Genomic DNA, 7374 nt, shown 5'->3' with positions numbered 1-7374 from the left:
TAATTTTAAAAACTTACCTAACTTGTCTTTCTTTTTAAATTAAAACCTTTTCAATTTCAAATCTTCTTCCTTCTTTTTCGAAAATCACTTCCTAATTTTCAAATCTTGTTAGTTAATTAGCTTTTAGTTTCCTTCTTACTTTTTCAAATTAACTAAATAAAATAAAAATAAAAATATTTTACTTTCTTAATTCTTAATTTTCGAATCCCAAATTTGAATTCTCTATCTTCTTCTATCCTCATTCTTCTTTTCTTCTTCATATCTCACAGAAAGTTCTCTATACTTTGACATAGAAACTCCTATTCTTCTTCTTCTTGTTTTCCTTTTCTTGTTTATGACCAGGAACAGAGGTAAAGGACCTCTCTTTGATCCTAATCTTGAACCTGAGAAGACCCTAAGGAGGCGCCTACAACAAGTTAGAGCACAACACTCTAGAGAGAACCTCACAGAAATTTTCGAACAAGAAACTGAAAATATGGCAGCCGAACCTAATAACAGAGAAGATGCAAGAAAGGTTCTTGGTGACTTCATTGCACCAACTTCTGACCTCTATGGAAGAAGTATCTCTATACCCGCCATTAGAGCAAATAGCTTTGAGCTGAAGCCTCAATTAGTTTCACTAATGCAACAGAATTGTAAATTTCATGGACTTCCACTGAAAGATCTATATCAATTCCTATCTGAATTCCTGCAAATATGTGATACTGTTAAGACCAATGGAGTGGACCCTGAGGTCTACAGGCTTATGCTTTTCCCTTTTGTTGTCAGAGACAGAGCTAGGATATGGTTGGATTCTCAACCTAAGGAAAGCCTATACTCTTGAAAAAAGTTAATCAATACTTTCTTGGCCAAGTTCCTTCCATCTCAAAAGATGAGTAAGCTCAGGGTGGAAGTTCAAACCTTCAGACAAAAAGATGGTGAATCCCTCTATGAAGCTTGAGAAAAATACAAGCAACTGATCAGAAGATGTCCTCCTGACATGCTCTCAGAATGGACTATCCTGGGTATCTTCTATGATGGTCTATCTGAGATGTCCAAGATGTTATTGGATCATTCTACTGGTGGATCACTCCACTTGAAGAAAACGCCTGCAGAGACTAGAAAACTCATTGACATGGTTGCGAACAACCAATTCATGTACACTTCTGAGAGGAACGTTGCAAACAATGGGGTAGCTCAGAAGAAAGGAGTCTTAGAGATTGACACTCTGAATGCCATATTGGCTCAGAACAAGATCTTGACCCAACAGGTCAATATGATCTCTCAGCAGTTGACTGGAACAAAAGCGACAGCTGGCAGCACGCAAGAAGCCTCTTATGATGGAGATGCTTATGATCTAGATCAACCCACCATGGAAGAGGTGAATTACATGGGAGAACCATATGGAAATACCTACAACCCTTCATGGAGAAATCATCATAAATTTTCATGGAAGGATCAACAGAAGCCTCAGCAAGGCTTCAACAATAATCAAGGTGGAAGAACCCAGAATAGGTTCAACAGTAGACCACCATTCCCATCTTCTTAACAACAGATAGAGACTTCTAGGCAAAGCCTCTATGACTTAGCCACCATAGTCTCTGAACTTTCTAAGATCACCCATAGTTTCATATCTGAAACTAGGTCCTCCATCAGAAATCTAGAGGTACAAGTTGGTCAGCTGAGTAAGAGAATCCCTGAGACCCCTCCTATGACTCTTCTAAGTAACACTGAAGTTAATCTAAGAAAAGAGTGCAAGGCCATCACTGTAGAGGAGGAGGCCAAATCTGAAGGGGATACATTGGCGTTGAACGTTAGTAACAGTCCTTACTGGGCGTTCAATGCCCAAAGAGGAGCCATCCTTGGCATTGAACGCCAGTAAGGGAGTCCCTACTGGGCGTTCAATGCCCAAAAAAGAGGAAGCTCTGGTGTTGAACGCCAGTAAGGAAGCACCTACTGGGCGTTCAACGCCCAAAGTAACACAAAAGCTGGCGTTGAACGCCAGCAATGGGGTCCCTGTTGCGCATTCAACGCCCACTAAAGAATTCCCTATTAAAGAGCTAAAGGAACCTAAGGCTCATATAGAGACCATAGAGGTTCCCTTGAATGCACTGTTGCAATTCATGAGCTCTGATGTATACTCTTCCTCTGATGAGGATGAGGAAACTAGGGAGGAGCAAGTTGCTCGATACCTAGGAGCTCTCATGAAGTTGAATGCCAAACTGTTTGGCACAGAGACACTAGAGGAAGAACCTCCAGTGCTCACCAAGGAACTCAATGCCTTAGTTCAGAAGAAACTACCTCAGAAGAAGCCAGATCCCGGACACTTTTTAATTCCTTGTACCATAGGTACCATGACCTTTAATAAGGCTCTGTGTGACCTAGGGTTAAGCATAAACCTCATGCCTCTCTCTATAATGGAGAAGTTGGGAATCTTTGAGGTACAAGCTACAAGAATCTCACTGGAGATGGAAGACAAGTCCATGAAAAAGGCTTATGAATTGGTAGAGGATGTTTTGGTGAAGGTTGAAGATCTATACATCCCTGCTGACTTCATAATTCTAGATACCGGAGAGGAAGATGATGAATCTATCATCCTTGGAAGACCTTTCCTAGCTACAGCCAAGGCTGTGATTGATGTAGATAGAGGAGAACTAGTCCTACAACTAGATAAGGACTACCTTGTGTTCAAGGTTCATAAACCTCATACTACCTCAATTGAAGGAAGCACCATTAACAAACATGAAGTGCTTCAACCACTCCTCTTAGTACAGAGCCTAACAGAGCCCCCAGACACCAACTCTAAGTTTAGTGTGGGGCAACCATCATCAAGCTCTGAGAGGAAGGGCAGTAAGAAAGTGCCCAAGGGCTGGAAGGATAAGAAAATCCCTACTGAAGGTCTCTCACTTGGCATGAGAGTTGTCTTCACTGACAATCCAGTCATTCCACACACAATAATTTGGATCCTGTCTCTAGAGCATGTGGAGCTCATCCATGGGAGCACAGGCAAGAAGTTCACTGTAAGGGGCAAAATTCTGAGCCTCTATCCATCTTCGTAAGGTGCTAATTGTCAAGATAATAACATTAAAGAAGCGCTTGTTGTGAGGCAACCCATCAATAATTAGAGTTTTCTTGTTTTTCATTAAGTTTATCTAAGTTATATCATTTTAAATTCATGTTTTTCTTTAAGTTGTGATCATGTGCAGTAGTTAAAATAGAAATAGAAACAGTCAGAATTGGAAACAGAACACCCTGTATTAAGTACCTTGCTGGCGTTGAACGCCAGTCAAGGAGGCCAGAGTGGGCGTTCAACACCCATGAGGTGCAGCATAGCTGGCGTTGAACGCCAGCTAGGGGGCAGAGATTGGGTGTTCAACGCCCCAAAGAAGGCAGAGACCTGGCGTTGAACGCCAGGCAGGAGGCCCCCAATGGGCGTCCAATGCCCTATGGGGAACATAGGGTTGGCGTTGAACACTAGCTAGGAGCAGGAGCTGGGCGTTCAATGCCCACAAGGGGGTAGGGAATTTGAATTTCTTAGCCTCTCAAGATCAGTAGGTCCCACAGAATCTTCACTTACCCTACTTTCTTCTCTCTCTTATTTTCACTCTTACCCATAAACCCTCAACCAATCACATTCATATCTCTTCCCAATAAACCCTCCACCAACCACACCCATTCCAAATTCAAACTTTCCCTCCCATTTCCCCTTCCCATAACCGAACGCTACCCCATCCCACCCCTATAAATAGCCCTTCCTACCACCTTTCCAACACACTTCATTTACTAAAGCCCTACTTGGCCGCATCCTCTTCTACTCCTTTCTCTACAAATTCTCTTCTACTTCTACTCTTTTCTTCCTTCTTTTGCTCAAGGACGAGCAAAGCTTTTAAGTTTGGTGTTGGAAAAGCGTTATTTTTTACTTTTCATTCACACTTATGGCACCCAAAGTCGGAGAATCCTCTAGAAAGAGGAAAGAAAAAGCTGTTGCTTCTACCTCCGAATCCTGAGAGATGGAGAGATTCATCACCAAATCTCATCAAGACCACTTCTATGAAGTAGTGGCAAAGAAGAGGGTAATTCCTGAAGTCCCCTTCAAGCTCAAGAAGAATGAGTACCCAGAGATCCGACATAAAATCCGGAGAAGAGGTTGGGAAGTTCTCACCAACCCTATCCCGGAAGTTGGAATCTTGATGGTGCAAGAGTTCTATGCCAATGCATGGGTCACTAAACATCATGATGTAAGGGTGAACCCAAGCCCTAAAAATTGGAGCACCATGGTTAGAGGGCGACCCTTGGATTTCAGCCCAGAAAGTGTAAGGTTGGCGCTCCATTTGCCAATCATGCAAGGAGACCCATATCCTTACACTAGGAGAGTCAATTTTGATCAGAGGCTGGACCAAGTTCTTTCAGACATTTGTGTGGAAGGAGCTCAGTGGAAGAGGGATGCTCAAGGCAAGCCTGTCCAACTAAGAAGGCTTGACCTCAAGCCTGTAGCTAGAGGATGGTTGGAATTTATCCAACACTCTATCATCCCTATTAGCAATCGGTCAGAAGTGACCATTAACCGAGCCATCATGATTCATTGCATCATGCTTGGAAGTGAGGTAGAGGTGCATGAGGTAATACCTCAAGAACTATACAAGATAGCTGAAAAGCCTTCCATCTTAGCAAGGTTGGCTTTTCCCCACCTTATCTGTCACCTATGCAATTTAGCTGGAATTATCATAGAAAGAGACATCTCCATTGAGGAGGACAAGCCCATCACTAGAAGAAGAATGGAGCAAACTAGAGAGCCTACACATGCATCTCAACAAGAGCATGTGGAGCCGCCTCAACAAGAAATTCCTGAAATGCCTCAAGGGATGCGTTTTCCTCCCCAAGACTATTGGGACCAATTGCACACTTTCTTAGGAGAATTGAGCTCCAACATGGATCAACTAAGGATGGGATATCAAGAGCATTCCACCATCCACCATGAAATTAGAGAAGCTCAAAGAGCCATGGGAGAAGAGCAACAGAGGCAAGGGCGTGATATAAAAGAGATCAAGCAGTCCATTGGCTTCTCTAGAGGAGGCAGTAATCACCGTCACTAAGGTGGATTCGTTCCATATTTCCATTTGCTTATGTTATGTTTCTATTTTTCATGAATTTTATGTTTTATTGTCTGTTTCTAGTGCATGATCATCTTTATCTATGTCTTAAGGCTATAAATATTCCATATATCTCTCACCTTACTTGAAAGAAAATTTTATTTGAAAAAGAATAGAGAGATACATGAATTTCAAGTTATATAAAGAATGGTTCAATTATCTTGATGTGGTGGCATTGCTTTTATTTTCTGAATGTATGAATGAACAGTGCATATATGATAGTGGAGTTAAAGAATGTTGGCTCTTGAAAGAATGATGAAAAAAGAGAAGTATTATTGGTAATATGAAAAATCCAAAAAATTGATTCTTGAAGCAAGAAAAAGCAGCAAAAAGCAATAAAAGAAAAAAAACACATGCAAAAAAAAAGGAAAAAGAAAAAGCCAGTAGCTCTTTAAACCAAAAGGCAAGAGCAAAGATCCAAGGCTTTGAGCATCAATGGTTAGGAGGGCCTAAAAAAACACAATCTTGACCTAAAAAATTCAAATGAACTCCTCCCCTAACTATATGCTTGTGGTGTGAAGGTGTTAAGTGAAAAGCTTGAGACTGAGCAGTCAAAGTCATGATCCAAAGCAAAAAGAGTGTGCTTAAGAACTCTATACACCTCTATCTGGGGATTCTAGCAAAGATGAATCACAATCCTAAAGGGTTCACCCAGTTAAGTGTCTGTGACGTTTATATATCCGGTGGTAATACTGAAAAAGAAAGCGCTTAGGGTCACGACCAAGACTCAAAAGAAGCTGTGTTCAAGAATAAAAAAGAACTAAACTAGGAGAATCAATAATATCATCTGGATTCTAAGTTCCTAGAGATGCCAACTATTCTGAGCTTTAAAGGATAATGAGATGCCAAATCTATTCAGAAGCAAAAAGCTACTAAGTCCCGCTCATCTAATTGAAACTGAGCTTCATTGAAACTATGAGATTTATTGTATCATTCTCTTCTTTTTATCCTACTTTGTTTTTGGTTACTTGGGATAAAAAATAGTTTAAGTTTGGTGTTCTGATGAGCGAATATTTTATACATTTTTTAGCATCATTTTCATATAGTTTTTATTATGTTTTGTTTAAGTTTTATTCTATTTTTATAGGTTTTAGTGTAAAATTAATATTTCTGGATTCTACTTTGAGTTTGTGTGTTTTATGATGATTTCAGGTACTTTCTGATTGAAATTAAGGAGTTTTTGCGAAGTCTGATTCAGAGACAGAGAAAGGACTGCAGATGCTGTTGGATTCTGACCTCCGTGCACTCGAAAGAGCTTTTCTGGAGCTAGAGCTGTCCAAATGGCGCGCTCTCAACGGCTATAGAAAGCTAACATCCAAGGCTTTCCATCAATATGTAATAGTTTATGCTTTGCTTTGGACATAAAGGCCCAAAATGGGCGTTCAACGCCAGCTACCAGCCCCATTCCTGGCGTTCAGTGCCCAAAAGGTGGTAGTTGGCGTCCAACGCCCAAAAGGGGGTCCCAAGCCAGCGTTCAACACCCATAAAAGGTACTAGCGCAGCCCAAACACTCACCAAGTAGGCCCCAGAAGTGAATTTTCGCACTACAAGACTAGTTTATCTTATTTCTGTAATTCTTAGTTATTAGATTAGATATATAGGAGAAGATCAAGCATCGGCCATTTTTTCCCCAGTTTACATTCGAATAGTATTCTTTGTACAATATGAGTCACTAACCTCCTAAGGTTAAGGTTAGGAGCTCTGCTGAGTTTCATGGATTAATAATATTACTGTTCTGTTTCAATATGTCTGATTCTATTTTCTTATGTATTCTCGTTCTCCATCTTATGAATTGAGGGTGACATGTGACAATCACCCTTGTTCTACATGGATTCCGTGCGAGTCCTGATCCGGATAGCGTTGAACTAAAGCTAGAGATTGCATTGCGGATTCCAATAGAGCATATGAGAAACTTTGGATACGTGACATGAAATTCCGTTGACTATGGGTGCGTGAGGTCTCTGTGGCGTTAAGGCTAGAGTCAGAGAAGCAGCATTTTCTGATCCGGAAGATCTTCCTTGTCTGTGACACCTTAAGTAGGATCGTGAAGGGGAGTGGATTTCTTAGAGCTTCATCTTCTGCTACGGTAAGAAACTTAGAGATAGCTTGATGAGAGGACATGAGTCACTTCAACATAGTGGATTGCTACAGTAGAGGAGGTTAACTTGATGAGAGGACATGGGTTAATCACTTACGGCTGCCATTGAATGAATCAGAAAGTTATTGAAGTAGACAGTGAGAAAAG

At 41.0% G+C, this 7374-nt stretch overlaps 1 non-coding gene across 1 annotated transcript; it reads right to left on the bottom strand.

Moving 5' to 3' along the window:
* Positions 1-877: 877 nt before the first annotated feature.
* On the bottom strand, positions 878-981 carry LOC148546201 (small nucleolar RNA R71). The gene has a single exon (XR_015901373.1). It is a non-coding gene; the product is annotated as a small nucleolar RNA R71 (small nucleolar RNA).
* Between the last annotated feature and the right edge of the window lie 6393 nt (positions 982-7374).

The sequence above is a fragment of the Arachis ipaensis genome, chromosome B9 (assembly GCF_059453495.1).
Source record: "Arachis ipaensis isolate K30076 ecotype BB chromosome B9, ASM5945349v1, whole genome shotgun sequence".
NCBI lineage: Eukaryota > Viridiplantae > Streptophyta > Magnoliopsida > Fabales > Fabaceae > Arachis > Arachis ipaensis.
This window is presented reverse-complemented; position numbering and strand designations above follow the sequence as displayed.